This window comes from Phyllopteryx taeniolatus, chromosome 6 (genome assembly GCF_024500385.1).
Source record: "Phyllopteryx taeniolatus isolate TA_2022b chromosome 6, UOR_Ptae_1.2, whole genome shotgun sequence".
NCBI classification, from domain to species: domain Eukaryota; kingdom Metazoa; phylum Chordata; class Actinopteri; order Syngnathiformes; family Syngnathidae; genus Phyllopteryx; species Phyllopteryx taeniolatus.
In genome coordinates, this window is record NC_084507.1 from 6,799,888 (window position 1) to 6,817,176 (window position 17,289).

The 17,289-nt window shown below is 38.8% G+C and overlaps 1 long non-coding RNA gene across 3 annotated transcripts in view; it reads left to right on the forward strand.

Moving 5' to 3' along the window:
- Positions 1-215: 215 nt before the first annotated feature.
- Positions 216-17,289, forward strand: part of LOC133479998 (uncharacterized) — a 107,394-nt gene continuing 90,320 nt past the window's right edge. For 2 of the 3 annotated variants that reach the window (XR_009789136.1, XR_009789137.1), the window contains exons 1-2: positions 288-490; positions 14,537-14,678. This is a non-coding gene — a long non-coding RNA (uncharacterized LOC133479998). Of the gene's footprint in view, positions 491-14,536; positions 14,679-17,289 lie in introns of all 3 variants that reach the window. The other variant, XR_009789138.1, reaches the window with a different exon arrangement.

Genomic DNA, 17,289 nt, shown 5'->3' on the forward strand with positions numbered 1-17,289 from the left:
AATATAGATGTATTTGTGCATGTTGCACTGAAAGCAACAAACAAACAAACAAACAAACAAAACCACAACACTCACACGCACACAGCGGATCATTTGCATTCCAAACTCCAAACCTTTAAGCAGACTGCAGCATAATCGGAGCCTCATCACGGAGGCTGCACTCCGGTGAGGTGGGGGTTGGAAGTAGGATGGAAGAGTGGAAAGAGAGAGAGAGAGAGAGAGAGAGAGAGAGAGAGAGAGGGAGCAGAGGAAAACGTGTAATCACCCAAACAAACATTTTACCCATTTTCACCCCCTTTGGAAGCGTAGAGGTTGGTAAAACGGTCTACTTTGGTTGTACAGGGCTTCTCTCTGCACCTCAATATGCACCGGCACACTTCTGTTGACTGCCTGCTCTCTCTCCGGTGCAGCAGTGTGCGTCAGCTTGTCTCTCCTCCACTGAGGATACAGACCGAGGTGGGAGGCCAGCACAGTGAAGAAGACACCAAAGGTAAAAAATAATAGATTGTCTTTGTTTTTTTTTTCTACATTTAAGAAAAAAAAATACCATTGTCAGACAATAGGTAAGGCAGTGAACATAAAAGTTTGACGGCTACATGTATTTGCGCAACTCGTGCCATGACGCATGCACACACGCGCATGGAAGCACGCGCGCGCACACCAGCTGCATCAGCCTATGGCAGCTCCAGACAGTGCTGAGTCAACCTGCACCAATCAGAGAGCAGAGTCTGCTTTGGATTTACCATAACAGAGCTTTGAATAATCAGTGTTGCCACTGGATATTCTTGAAATCTGAATGAATCTATATGTTTTTTATGTCACCAGTCATTTGAAAAGCATTTGCTAAATTGAAAAAAAAATGTTTGAAGCACATTTTACTTAAAATGATGATACAACTTAATTCAATAGTGTGAGTCTCATTGCTGTACATTAATCTAGTGGCAACTGCATTAAAAAAAGAAAAGAAAAAAAAGTCCATTTTTAATAAAACACTGATTATGACTTGACAGCATAGGACATGATAAATATGATCTTTGAAAAAGAACAGCCAGCCCTGGCCCTATCTTGTGCCTCGAACTTGATATACAAGAAACCACCGCACCTGAGGAAAAACAACCCAAATCAACCAGAGACAAAAGGCATGACTTGGGAGGTGTCAATCATCTGTTGGGCATGCAGATCGGGGACGCATCTTTTTGGAGTAATATCTTTAATATGTGTCTGTCTCAGGGCCTTTCAAAAAGCTGCCTGAGCTTGACTTCAAAATGCCATTTTCTCTTTGCTCAGTGGGGCAACAAAGATTGAGCTTCATGAACTCAACAAAGTTACAATTCTGTTGTTCAACATTAATGTTACAACTAGCTTAATTGTGTTATAATGTTGTTTTAACATTTAAAGGACTGTAAATGAATTCAATATAAATGGAATACATTTAAATTAATCGAGTTAAATGAATGCGCTGTGATTGGCTTGCGACCAGTCCAAAGTGTAAGACAAGCAGTATATAAAATGGATGGTTGGAAAATAACAATAATAATAATAATAATTATTATTATTATTATTATTATTATACATGTGGGATTTATAGCAATGCGGCGGTAAGAGAAATTGGAAGGAAAACAAGCATAGACAGTAAGAGTTTTATCAAACCTTCCTCAGTGGTTGGTGTTCCACCCTTTTCCATTTACAAAACATACAACACCATGGGGTCCTTGTCTTTACAAAGATTGTGGTGGGCTGGGTTGTTTGTGACATATAGGAACAGAAAACACAGACACCAGTATACCTTCGCATTGCGTATAGTGGACATGATGAATTAGTACTACTTAAAGAGTTGTGTCAATTGCCTGTGAGAATGTCCTTAGGGTTGTGGTCTTTAAAGATGCAAAAGATGTGTCAAAGATCAGGAGGTGTAATATCTGCTTGTGTCTCCGCTGTGAACAATGGATTTCGGACACATTCATTATTTCAGTGGAAATAAAATGTGACAGATAGTGCCCACCTTGAGATGAGCAAAATTTGATCTGACTGGTTCAATCAGAACTAATTGAAATGAATTGAATCAACCTATTTCTTCTCCTACTGTAATTAAATCAGAAGCTGGAGCGTAATTGGACATCGAGTTGGCACCTGAGAGGCGATGACAAAATCCTCATTGTTGCCACCAAAGGCCCAATTGTAAAATTTAGTGAAATGCAATAGAACAAAATGCTGCCTGACACACTGACAAGCCTGGTACTAAGGTGATCATCTGGACTGAAATACCATCTCAAATTCTGTGATGATCTCTAAATAAGCTGTCAGCTTCAGGCACTGAATTCAAATCCTTCAGGGAGTGCTATCTCACAGTAACATGTATCTTTTTGTGTACTTGTATATTTAGTGAAAAAAAAAACAATAAATCCTCCGTGAGTTCTCAATGAAGAGGCAAAACTGGACATTAAAAGAAAGAAACTTTGAGAGGAAACAGTCAGGGACTCAACCAGTTGGCTGACCTTGTAAAAGTTATATCGTAACAACACTAAAAACAATCATTTGGGTCATTTTCATATATTTTGATCAATAAACATTAAAGACACTTGTAAATATAAGATAAATTTACCTTTTTTTTTATACCACCTTGGTTTTATATGAGTAACTGTCTCCCATGCTGAAGACAGCCACACTGAGGTCCTGTTTTCAAAAACATATGATTTAAAATTTTCGGCATTCATAGTAAAGGCAATCTGTATTGATAGAGCAAATGGTGGTGGCCCATTTAAATACACTTCTTTTATAAAGGTAACGACAAAAGTGCCTAACAGTAAAGACATAAGCAGCTTCATAGAATTCGTGTGAGTTGCACAACTTACATGTGTTTCCCTTCAAACTCTACAAGTACAAGTGCATAAATATTCCTAACTCCTCATTAAACCCATTGCACTTTTGTCATTATACAGTCGTAACAATGTTTAAGACGTGCAATAGTTCCGACACTTTCATACACATTCGTTCATATCTCAGAAATAACACCATTTAATTTGCTGTCCGCTATTGTGTGAATGCAAAATGGCTGCCTCATCCTGGCACATCAGCTCACAGATCCCGCTGGTGTATTGCAACAACATGGTGAGTCTCTTTCCAGTGGCATTAATGGTTAAGACAGCTTGAGTGACAAAGAAGGACTGTTTGCAAAAGAACCAAAAAAAAGAACTGAAGACACTAAGATGTATTTGTGTTAGTTTTCATGGAAAAGGCATAATAAGCAAAAGAAGAAAAATGTCCCAAAATTTAATTAGCATCTTCAGAAAACATGTTGCTAATCATGAAACTTCATTTCGGACACCTAAATGTCGATTGTAAACACATTTTGGCATTCAAAGTTTGAAAAATATTACTTTGAATATTTATTTCTTAAAAACAATTATTACCTTTTGATGGATATGAACTGCCAATAATCGATATTCTCAAATCAGCCAAATTAATTCATTTTCAAAACGTTATTCAGTGGGTCACGTCTTTACTGTTATTGATCAAATTATATGGAAACGACCTATCTGTTCAATATATGATTAACACATTTTGTTTTCTAAATAATACAATAAATGTGCTTTTCATTTAAGTTCAATGTTTGAATGGGACGTTGTGTATTAAATAAATCTGCAACTTGACCCGTATAGGAAAGGAAAGCGTTTTACTACTCCAAGGTCTCGGTCGTCTGCACTTTTAATGCCATTTCCAAGAGCAATGAGAAGAAAAAGACTAAAGCCGCACTGATGACAATCTCATTGGAATTCCTTGTCAGGTTTGACCTTGGAAAGATACTGTATTAGCCACTAGACAAGGAACTGCATGTGTGTGTCTAGTTGTGTGTGTCAGGAGAGGGATGTCTACCTGTGTCTCCCAGCCATTATGTGATGGGATTAATATATGTGTGTGTTGCAAAAACACAGTTGAAACTTTGGGTTTATACTATATGTCATATGTATACATGGATAGAAACCTACGTGTGCTTTGTGCATGTTCTTGAAAGCAGTGACAAAAATGGACTGCTGGGTTTTGTGGCCCTCTGATATGTGTACCACACTGTCTGTTCAATAGAAGCCTTTGCATTTTTAAACAGCATCAGTTACTTTATACTGTCATTGTTTTTGGCCCTCTTTTCCTTTCTTAATCCCAGTAAGTGCATAGCTCAGTGACAGTGTTGAACTTTATTTTTGTAATTGTGAGGATGTCAGGCATGCAATATATGATCTGTATGCTGAATCTTGGAAATCTAATATTTAATCATTTGCTGTTACTGCAAAGGCTGCCGTATTTGTTTTAATTGTTTCTGTGTGTAACAGTATGGGCAAGATGGGGAGCAGTTGCTCACAAGATGCATGTTTGTGTGAGTGCTGTATGATGTATTTGGGGGCTATGATGATACTGAATAACTTAATTTGTAATGATGCTTTACACATACTGTATTCTCAGAGCTAAATATTTGGGGTCAGATATCAACTCCCCAGCTTGATCATTAGACACCTGTACAATCTAATGAGAGTCAGTGCAAAAGCAATGTAGTTTTATATTTGCATCATCTAGTTTTGGTGCGAGTATACAATATGTGTTTGCGCTTCTGCGCTGCTAAAATGAACCCTTTTTGACTTTTCAGTTAGATTTTGACAAAGAATGACATGAACTAGATGAAGGTAAACCCTCACAAAGGCTAATACCTTGGTTCAAATTAATATTTAGGGCCTTAGGTTTGTGACCGACATAAATCCGAAGTGGCAGGGAGCACAAATGTGCACAAGGGGCGGGTTAGACCAGTGTTGGTAATTTCGTATACCAGCGCACCACACTGGATCCAATAGGGGGCAGGCTGCACCACTGTGAGTGTGTCTAAAGCAGACTTCATTTTCTGGCAATCAAAGCGGGTCCTCTCATTTCGTTTAAATGTGGCGCAATGACAGTCACAATGGAGAAACGTCTGTGCGTAAGAGGACGATATGTAATCCGTGCTTGAGTGGAGCATTGTCACGACTCTTGCCCAGTACGGCAACAGACAATGTGCACAGGTACCCTTATTAAATAGAGAATGAGCATGTTATTATTACTAGTGTTTTAAATATGTATCTCAGTATCTGTCTGCCTGTGACCCCATCAAATTCACCAAAATCGCCGTCGACCAGTGGTCTAGTCTGCTCCAGCAGTTAGACATACAGTAGTCTTAGCAGGAGTAAATTTAGATTGTCTTTCTACCATGAAATTGTCACGGGCTCATGTCCAAGGACACACTCTCTGCTGCGCCAGAACAGTCAGCTTGGCGCAGACTGGTCTGCCAAATTGGCAGACACGCAATGCAAGTCTTGCGCTTGCACAAAAATCAGGATCTGGAAATTGTGCTTTACAAAAATTGAGCCCTGTGTCTTGAAATAAATAAAAAAAAATGCTACATTATTCATCTGAAATAAGTAAAAATAATTAAAATAGAAATTACAATTCCCTTGGAAATTGAAATTTGCGTGGATGCTAAGAAATGCTATGACCAAGCTGAAAGTGCTAAAGAAACAAACTAATTGAGGGTTAAATAGTTAAAAATGGAACAAGAGTTTGTAACCCCTTAGCATAGCATTGCAGGCTGTTCATGAAAACAGAATAAGAAAATACACTTGCCTGAAGGACACCGGGAATTGGAGTTACTAGCAAAAGTGCGCACCATTTGCTTAGTTGTGAATCTGAATGATAATATACCCACAAATTAGTATTTTGTGCCCTAATTACATCGATTTTGTGGTCATATATTGGCATTTTGTATGTATGTCACAACTATATTGTGGCCAAAATAAAATTCCCTGGAGCTCTGTAAATGTTAGTGGATTTATTCTCGAGAACTCTTTGTTTTCAATGAAACACAATTGGGAAATTGATTTTAGAAGTTGGTCCACCTCACATTGTTCATCCACGGCATAGCACTGCTTTGTAATAATATAGATTTTGGTTTTTTTACAGTTCAGTTAGACACATTAATTTAGCACCTTCTGCAGGACAGTAAATATAATATATCAAAAATACATTCACAACACTCCGGAGCTCCACTGAATTTACCAAACCATTATCATAAAAGGAAATTTGCACAACTTCTATCGAGTTAAAATACAATTAAGTTAAATCACAACTGGCTAGATAATTAACTGATGACACAAGATGGAAAGGAAGCGAAGTGATTTTGTATTTTTTATGCAAAACAAGACATTCTTGGACTTCAGCTTTTGGAAAAGTGATTGACATTATTTGGAATCAAGCACGATCCCAGTCATTCCCAACGAATATGCCCAATTTGCCCAAATTGAAATCCTAAGGCCCACCAAAATCTTAAATTAAAACTCTGATCAAGATCTGAGTATAGGATCAATAATTTTCCAAACAATGTTCCACAAATACAGTATGTGCAAAGCAGTGACTTAGTTTATTACATTCAAATAGCTAGCAAGCAAGCTAATATACTGTCGGTAACAATATCAGTCTTTCATCAGGGCTCCAATTTGACTTTATGACACATAGTGTATCAAAATGCTAACTTTTGATTTAGAAGGTCTGGACTGGAGTGGCATGGACCACTGAGTCGCACAGACATCTTCTTGCCGGTCGACTTTTCACAATCACCGACTAACTCCAAATTATTCCTCCTCACGTTAACATGACCTATTAATTTGTCATACATGGTCTACATTAACGTGTAAAAGAGTTACTCAACTTACATGGCTTATCCGTCCAACATTTGGTCGGTCTGATTGTTCATGTGTGAGCCATGGCATATGGTGCATTTAAGCGTAGATCTGAAATGCGTGCTATAACATGTTAAAAAGGCTTTTAATAGTTTCAATGTCTGTAAAACTGTTTTTGTGTGTGTGATTGAGGGGTAGCAGGGGAAATAGTCAGTGGTGCCTTTTTTTCTTGCTCTGTTACGGCACCCCTGATTCTGGTGAAACTTGTGTAACTTTTTTGTCTGATAAAAATTTATTTCACTTGTGGATGAGCAGCTCACGCGGGCACGTGGAGAGACTCACCATAGCCTCTGCTCACATATGCACTCTCTATTAAATTCAAATGAATGTAACTTTATTAATTCATTAATAAATTATAAATTAACACTTTTTTCCAACACAGTTACATTAGATTTTATTGATGAAAGGCCCCAGACAGGCTTACACACTTACCGTAATTTCTCGTGTATAATGCTCATTTTTTACTCCCCAAAATTGTCAAAAGTCAATAGTGTGTATTATACATAGGTATAGGAAAAAAATGAAACACTTTCACATTTTATAAATGTATGCCGCCATCTAGAGGTTATGAAAAAGTTGTACACTTTCATTCTAATATGCCACCTAGAGGTTATGAAAAAGGTGTAGACTACACTTTCATTCCAATATGACAGGGGTACATATGACTGCATATATGTAGAATTGTGCTCATAAGTTTACAAACCCAGGCAGAATTTGTGAAATATTTTTATTTATTTATTTTTTTTAAATATAAATGATGACGGCGGCATGGTGATCAACTGGTTGGAGCATCTGCCTCACAGTTCTGAGGACCGGGGTTCAATCCCCGGCCCCGCCTGTGTGGAGTTTGTATGTTCTCCCCATGCCTGCGTGGGTTTTCTCCGGGCACTCCGGTTTCCTCCCAAATCCCCAAAACATGCATGGTAGGTTAATTGAAAACTCTAAATTGCCCATAGGTGTGACTGTGAATGGTTATTTGTTTGTATGTGCCCTGCGATTGGCTGGTAACCAGTTCAGGGTGTACTTCGCCTCCTACCCGATGATAGCTGGGAAAGGCTCCAGCGCGCCCGCGTCCCTAGTGAGGAGAAGCGGCTCAGAAAATGGATCAATTGGCGAATGATGACTAAACAACAAACATCATTAATTTCTTTATGGTTTGTTTTATGATAATGTTTTTTTTTCTGAAATGCTTGACAGTTTATTGTGAATCCCATTAAAATAAAATTAAATATGTTTCAACTGACGGCGGCACGGTGGCCGACTGGTTAGAGCGTTAGCCTCACAGTTCTGAGGTGCGGGGTTCAATCCCCGTCCCCGCCTGTGTGGAGTTTGCATGTTCTCCCCGTGCCTGCGTGGGTTTTCTCCGGGCACTCCGGTTTCCTCCCACATCCCAAAAACATGCATTCATTGGAGACTCTAAATTGCCCGTAGGCATGACTGTGTGTGCGAATGGTTGTTAGTTTCTATGTGCCCTGCGATTGGCTGGCAACCAGTTCAGGGTGTACCCCGCCTCCTGCCCGATGACAGCTGGGATAGGCTCCAGCACGCCCGCGACCCTAGTGAGGAGAAGCGGCTCAGAAAATGGATGGATGGATGGATGGATGTTTCAACTGGTCCTTCATGTTTTCTTAAAAGAATTGTACACATCTTACAAATTCTGCCGGGGTATTCAAACATATGAGCACAACTGTGTGTTTTCTCATTTACTAAATAAAAGTAGGGCTGTGAATTTCAAAATAACAGCAAGTAAATAAAAATAAAGTATTATGTGTTCTAAAAAGTGCTTAACTTCAGAATAATTCTTTGAAAAAAAATAACAAAATACAAATAATACTTCATGTTTTTATCATATGGGTAGAAGCAAAATCATGGATTGTAAAAATGCATTATACATAGGTTGAAGGGTTTTCCAGAATTTTGAGGTCAACTTTGGGGGTGCCCATTATACACGAGAAATTACGGTACTCATACGTTTAAAAAATTTTTTTTTTAAATGACAAAGGGCACCTTGAGCATGAAGGGCAAAAGGACAGGTGCCTGGGCATCATGACATGACATTGTTGAAAAATACTGAAGAGAATGAAGGTAACAGCTATAGGAATAATTAAGGTTGTTATCAATAAAAGTGACTGTTCAGTTTACAGTATTGGAATTACAGTAATATGGTAATACACACGCTTCTCATGCCACCGACCAAGCAGAAATATTTGCTTCTTCTTTATTGTTACTACAGTAACTTATTTTTGGCAACCCTCTAATAAATTACACCAATCTAACGCTTGATCAATGCTACACATGATGTGTTTTGCCTTATTACTGTCTTATGTCGCTTCAAGTCTCTTGTGTGTTTTGGAGCACTGCCAAATAGTGACGAAAGAGCACCTACAAGTATTTTGAGGGGAGGTAATTGTGACACAGAAGCCTCTGATTGCCAGTATCTGTCACTTTGAGCAGCCCGACTCCTTTTTCACTTGCACCGACATCCTGATTACAAATCATCTTATTGATTTGATGAGTGCAAGATGTTTGCCAATAACTGTTCTCATGCCATCTGTTAATCTTTGTTGTGATTAAAGAGGTAATCCCAGAACCCATTATTCCCAGTGACAAGAGCAGTATCGTTCGCTTACACAAGACCCGGCCCCCTCGTTGGCCAGGGCAGGGCTGAAAGAGGCTCAAAGGTGAGCAAGACCAAGGATATCAGTGATCTCCCAATGCAATCTACTGCATCCAAACATAACAAGCACAATTCCAAAAAGAAAACACAAAAAACAAACAGAGAGAATTACACCCCTTGCTAAAAATCAATTACTCGGTATAATCACACGAAATGATTTTTCTTAAATATGATAATAAATCACAGGGTGGATCAATAGCCTGTGGACCGACTGCTATGCTGTTGACCGACTGCTATGCCTTGATAACGTATCGATCAATATTTAGTATTTTAATTAATACCACAGTGGGGCTTTGAGCCTGTTAACATTGAGTGAAATATAATCCGTGATAAAAATGGACCAAAATAAAGGCAATGTTGTTCTGTTAGAATTCCACGGCTGTTCCTCATATCTGTCATTGATCAGTCAATATCTTAGGTGTGATTAAGGACCCTTTCAAAATGAAGCTCACTCATGTGCATGTGTGTGTGTGTGTGTATGTTTGTTTGTGGAGAGGAGGTGGTGTGCATGTGTGTTTACATGGCAACGCGCTCATCAATCATGTGTGATAGAGATTTGCAACTTTTCAGCAGCAACTATTGTAAACTGTGCGCACTTGGCCATGTAAAAGTCAAGTGCCAGGTGGTTATAAATTAGAAGAATTATAACAAATGAAGCACGATCAATTTCAAACCAGCATACACCTAACGTTGTCTTGTTTATTTTGCCACTCAGCTGGTTGTTTATCTCAACTTTAAGTAGAGTAATCCTAATCTTTACACTTGTGTTTAAAGGGTGCTCGCCTGCACTGTTGTTCGTCTTTAGGGTCTTTATGGCTGATTCCCTGAACTGCTCTGCACCATATTGTAAAGACCTGCAATTAATTGGCCGCTGTGCAACTCTGACAGAAACACTTAGGCAAATAGTTCCAGAGTGATGCTTTTAAGTCAACGCATTCCGAATATGCACGCGATGGCCCATCTGTAATCTTTTCTTAAGGTTTTAAACACGAGACTGCCAACTGTTTTCCAATTGGATTGACTCTTGCCCTTTGTAATTGGAATCCTTTTGGTTTTGAAAGAGATTAAAAAATATACTGTACATATTGGAACATACAGGCAGAGTTTAGTCTTTGTCTGATATGATTGAAGATGTTCAATATGATTTCTATCTATCTATCTATCTATCTATCTATCTATCTATCTATCTATCTATCTATCTATCTATCTGTCTGTCTGTCTGTCTGTCTATCTGTCTATCTATCTATCTATCTATCTATCTATCTATCTATCTATCTATCTATCTATCTATCTATCTATCTATCTATCTATCTATCTATCTACTAAAACTGATTAGACTTGCTCACAGGCTGGAACATAATGGAGCACACTGCCCATGATTTTAAATGTCTCAAGGCTGTCTGGGTGTCTTACCCAGGTCAACAGGATATTAAGGCACAACGAGGGCCTGCCCAGGTGGTGAGTTTCTTTTAAGCTGATCCTTGGCGCACACACACGCACGCACACACGTGCAGACACGCACACTAGCATGCACGCACTCGCACACACACCTACACACACACACACACACACACACACTCAGACACACACACACACACACACATGGTGGGTGCTGGTTGATTTTCCTCTATTTAATTTTTTTTACCTCATTGTTGTCATTATTTTGTATTTTTCATATAATAGAGCAACACACTGTATATTTGGTGCAGGTTATATTGATGCAAACACGAACTGCATGAAACTCATGTTGATGTTTGACTGTCTTACTATAAATAGCACATTGTCTCTGTCATTGCCAGCCTGGATCACCTACTTTCGTGGTCCTGGTTCATAATATTGGTGGACCGGCTTTGACATCTCTTGGATCGCCACTGACTAGCATTGACTCTTCAAACGTTACTGTTAAAGCTCTCTTTCCATCAAAATCCAAATTTTTCCACTCCAAAATGGGTGGATTTGAATTCGCTGTCATTGTGACGTAGAAACGAGACTCATTTGTTGAAGTACCTGCCCACTCCGTGGTTGGTATACTTCTACTCATCAGAGGAAAAATGGTTGAGCGACAATGCGGCTTCGTCTTGTGCAAGGCTTTGTATCACCTCCCAAATTTAGAGAAGTTGAGGAATAAATGGCTCCAATTTATTTTGGGAGAAATTCCTAAGCATTTCAGAACCAGAATTGTGCTGTGTTTGGGCCCATTTCGTGAAGGATGACTTCGTAAACATAAGCTCGAAGTACATTTCTGGACTTTGAGTGAGCGACCGGCTGGGCAGCCGCCGACAAGCCATACAAGTAGAGTATATGAAAGGATGTGTTGTGGTTTACAATACTTTGAAGTGCAACCAAACTCATACCCTTGTTTTTTTCTAAATATATTAAATGTTTGAAGTGGTGAAAACTTGCAAAGACTGAAAAGACTATACCACTGAATTGTTGCGATATAGCTTAAAATTCTTTTTCATCTTCCCCGTTGGCTGAATTTTTTGGGCAGGGCTAAAAACTAGCCCCCTGATGTCACGGGGCTGGGGTGTATACTTTCTAACATTGAGGCCCTCCACCACTATACAGACACCAAGCGCCCTTATTCTGTGCAGTGGCCATTCAAAGGAATTGCCACTTCCTGATTCCTTTTAAAGTGAACCCATTATGACCAGTATAGTATGAAATTGGCCATCAAACTATGCCCACAACTTGAAAAAAACTTACCCTAAAGTGCAATGTGTTTCGTGTTATTTGGGCTACAGTGTCCTGCAGTCTGGCACCATGTGTGTTACATTGTGAGGCAGCGGCAAACCGGAAGGGATTTGCCGCTCCGTGGCTCATTGCCAGCCCAACAGTGGTTAGAGAAGCCGCCAGAGGTCTGGCAGACCAGCATTAGGCCATCTGCCTTACAGTTGCCGGCCTCACCGGGGACAGGAGAAAAAAATTCATCCAGGAGAATTGGTGCCCATCGCGTGGCTATGGCCGCTTATGGCATAACCTTCGGTGGCCACAGAAACGTGTTGTCCCACTGAATTTCAAAGGAGCGAAAATTGTCCTAGTGGCATGGCTTATGGTCATGCTCAGAGGCTGGTTACCGAAGCTTACCGAAGCTTAGTCATTTTTATCAAAATGTGCACGAGTGATGAGCTTCTCGCACGAGGAAGTTCATAGTGAATAAAAAAATCAAAGGAACCAGCCGTACGACTGCTTTCCGTGGCCGCTCACAACGCACCATTGTTGGACGTGAGCACGCCAAGACCCGCTGTAAAGGACCAAGGTGCGAGATGTTGCCAAGGACCAAGCAGAGCTGAAAATGTTCACTAGGCTTAAAAACCAACATTTAAAATTACTTTCATATCGTCAAGAACTTGCAATGTATTTACTTGTTTTTTGTTTTGTTTTGTTTTTTACTTTTGAGTATAGTCCATACCAGTGGAAACCTGCAAATATGCCTGCAAATATGCTTGCACAAAAGTAACAGAACAACACAAATTGCCATTTCTACAGTCTACAATGGTGAAAAAATGAAATAGAATTCAATAATAACCACCACTGCAATATAAACTACAAGAGTTTAAGAAACATTTTATTGTACTAACAAATTCATTGGCTTTACTGTCCCTTTAAATCTAGTTCTTCACCTATTTCAACCAAATAGTTGGACAGGCTAGCCTTGCTCGTACTATAACTGTTGACTCTCAACGTTAGCGCTGGTGTTTTTGCTTACTGTAACATGTTTTGCATTAAGGTGACACATTACTTTGGTATAAGCAAAGCTTTTGTTGCACAGTTTGCACACAACAATGCTTTTCTTCATGCTTCCATCAGGCAGTTTAAAAGAATTAACTTTCCATCAAGCTGGCCAAAAAAATATAGTCCTGCTGCTTTCATCCTGCGTTTCTGATGCGCTGACATCATCCAATACATTTTATGCATTTGTATTATCGCTGTGCCAAGAATTAGGGCAGGAAATAGCAAAGTTTGATTAATTGCTTTTGTTTTCTTACAAAAAAAAAAATACATTTGAGTCCCAAACCTTGAAAAAACTTCTTATTAATTAAAACAATTTTTCATTGCCATCTCCAAAATGCATTTTTGTGTGTGTTGAATCAATGTATTACTTGAGCTCATTGATTCCGCTCACACACGGCCACTCTGGTCTTCAACTGCCAATCCCGATTAATCCCTAAATTCCACGAGGTGCCAAGAGGCCCGATGTGGGGCTGGCATGGTCTGCGTTAGCTGAGTGGGTCAGCTGCTGCTGGCATTACTGTAATTGAATTAGTGTGTGTGAGGCTGGGCACGCAATAGGTGAAGACCTCATCAAGAATACAGTTCACAAGAAACTTAAGGGAAGAACATTTATAACATTTGTGTAAAACAGTTACAAGGAATTACTCACAGGAGTGAAATTATTAGTTTGTTAAATATGGTGGAAGGCTAATGTAAAATGTCAGATATTTATTGTGATACCGCTGAAGTCAAACTCAACATCAACTATATAAAAGTATGCCTTTAAAGTGGTACGAAATTTCCGCGTTGAGCAATTGAGTGTGACTTCTTGCGGGATTCCAGCAGTGAGACCCCAGCAAAATTAAGGTAGTATTTTTTTTGTTTTTGTTTTGTTTTGTTTATTTTTACATATTATATTGGTTGGTTGGTAAGCAAGCAAGAACCCTTTTCATTTTCAATCATTTTCACTATATTAAGGTAGCCTGGGTCAAAAGTCAACCAAGAGACTTGATACCTTGGCGAGGAAACCTGAATAATACCTTATCCACGATACTTATGGTAGCTGGGATCAAAGGCCATAAGCTTTCTGAGGACGCCACAAAGCTATCAGGTCTTGTCTTGTTTTGTTTTGTTTTTCTGAATTTAGAAATGCAAAAGTGTGACATTTTGAACAAAGGAGCGTTAAGGAAAATTATTTAAAAATAAAGAATGCAGTTATTTGCTGGAGGATGACCGACAGTAGTGGAGACAGGCTTGTTAGTTTATACTGTATAGGCGACTGAATTTTTTTTTTATTGCTTAAATTTACTATATTCAGAATTGTAGCTCTCTCGGCGCTACACTTTTATCAAGCCCTGTGAGCCCGTATTGATTTTTTTTATTTTCTTCTCAGGATAAGAAGACAGAGAGTTAGGGAGCTCTGGTGAATGGAGAACTTCCCTCAGATTGCTGCTATTCTCCAGCTTATTGCATCCTGTCGTTTGCAGTTTCAGATGATGTCCAGTATGCCGCAGCTGCTGGAGCCAATAAACAAGGTGACTAACAATGGAAGGGAGGAAGGGCTGAAGAGGGTGAGACAGGATAACCACCACAGCACACACACAAAACTAAAGGGGAGACATATTACAAGTTGCTTTTGTTATGCAGCAGCAGGAGTACGTAGAAATATATTTAATTGTTTAACCACACACCAGTAGTTTTATTTTATAATCGTTATTTCATCAACACATTCATGTATTCAAAATGCTCTAAGAATGCCAACTAATTTTACATTTTAGTTTGTGGGAGGAAGACTAAGGCATGAATTAACCTATGAAATCAGACACTGAGATACATTTTGTATTTGAATAATTTTTGAAATAAAATAATTGTTGCAATCTGGCTTGCTTCCAGTTTGTGATTAATTATTTGTCACGTTTTCTGTCCCATGCACCATATATTTTACAAGAGTTACCTTGGTATAAATTAAACAGCTTTTTCAGGATTGAAGGCAAAAGTACTATTTTAACATTTTGGGATGTGCTTGTTGAGGATGAGATCCGGTCCCCCATTGTATATGGATTACGCTGAGCCAAATTAATTAATACCTTTACCCCCAGGAAATGCAATCAAAAATGTAATGAAATGGGACAATGGTTTTGTCTCATTGCTTTTTGATAATCTGTGTTAAAGACAAATTGTTGTTGTATTCCATAAGAGTTTTTTGTGCTTCTTTTTTGGTGTGATAGATTTAGATTCTAGGTTATTGCTGGAACGTCTGTTTTAGTGTGTAGACTAGGAAAGCGAGATGAGTGACAATTTGATAAAAGATCTCTACCAACCACTAATTAAAATTGAAAAGCCACACTGATAAAAGAAAAAAAAAAACATATTTTAGTCAGAGCAACCATTTCAGGGTGAGGCTGTTTTTATACTTTTCTTCAATAGCTAGTTCCCTTTTGTTTATTTGTATTTTTTTCTGTTATCTCTTTTGATTAGAGAAATAAAGAGAATACCAGGTACTCAAAAGCACCTCACCCAAGGTGCTTCTTTTTTTCCTATAAATCCATCTAAGACATTCAAACAAAGCTGTCAATTTGAATAATTGTCAGTTTCCAGAAAAATGTAACAAAAAAAGTGAAGGAACTCTTCAAATTATCCAACATACTTTCCCAATTTTGGACCTTAAAATGACCTTGTATACATTGGCATCAGCATACAAACTTTGAACCCTTGAACAAAGATTACTCATTGTATAAAGGAGACATTATGCATTTTGTTAATAATTTAAAACTGAGAACAGTTCCCAGGTGTCTTAATAACATAATATATCGACGTCTTTGGCATGCTTTAATTAAAATCATCAAGAAATCTCAACCTATTTTTCAGCATATTTCTTGCCATGGTGTATTTCGCCTCGTTTTAGGGGGAGCTCTGTCTCATGCGATGGGCCAGCCCTCATCTCGCCCCACATAGTGTTGGGCCAGTGGCGAGACTGCCTTTCGTTAGAATGACAACCAGTGGGCTGGATTTGGCCTGGATTGTGTCCCTGTGTGGCACATTACATCGCCAACACAAGTACCCCCCACCCCCGCCTAGTCAACCACAGACTCTCCGTGTATTCTGTCTTAACTAGCATAACTACAGGTTGTTTGAAACGAAACTTACTAAAATTTTGTTCAGACCATCACACCATCCACCCATAGTTATGCTAATTATTGCAGCATATACCGGGGGTCAGCTACCTGTTTTCCGGGTTTGGTCATGTGACGTTCACAACGCAAGCAGGAGAGCAGTTGTGCCATTAATTTCAATCGACAGCATTATTATTGCCAAACATGGCTGGCCCCTGAGATGGATGAAAATTGATGAATTAATCTGTTTAATTCTTATTCCACAAATGAAATATTAATCACTAGTACTAGAGTGGCCTGCCTGCAGTCAAGACCTGTCTCCCATTGAAAATGTGTGACACATTATGAAGCGTAAAATACGACAACGGAGACCCCGGACTGTTGAACAGCTGAAGCTGTACATCAAGCAAGAATGGGAAAGAATTCCACCTAAAAAGCTTCAACAATTAGTGTCCTCAGTTCCCAAACGTTTATTGAATGTTGTTAAAAGCAAAGGTGATGTAACACAGTGGTAAACATGACCCTGTCCCAGCTTTTTTGGAATGTGTTGCAGCCATAAAATTCTAAGTTAATGATTATTTGCTCAAAACAATAAAGTTTATCAGTTTGAACATTAAATATCTTGTCTTTGCAGTGTATTCAATTAAATATAGGTTGAACATGATTTGCAAATCATTGTATTCTGTTTTTATTTATGTTTAACACAACGTCCCAACTTCATTGGAATTGGGGTACAATACAGACATTGCCAATGTCCTTAATCTATATCTGATTAGAATTCTCAAGATTATGCTGCATTACCACAATGGTCTAGAATGTTGCAAATGGGTTCTTACAGTCTAATGCCATTTTGTGACTTTTCCAGCCATACACTTTAAGTAAGGGCATGAATGATTTATATTATACAGTATACTTTTTTAAATTGTATGTATATATTTCTGGATTATTTCATGATGAAAGTGAGAAGATGGCGGCACGGTGGCCGACTGGTTAGAGCGTCAGCCTCACAGTTCTGAGGACCTGGGTTCAATCC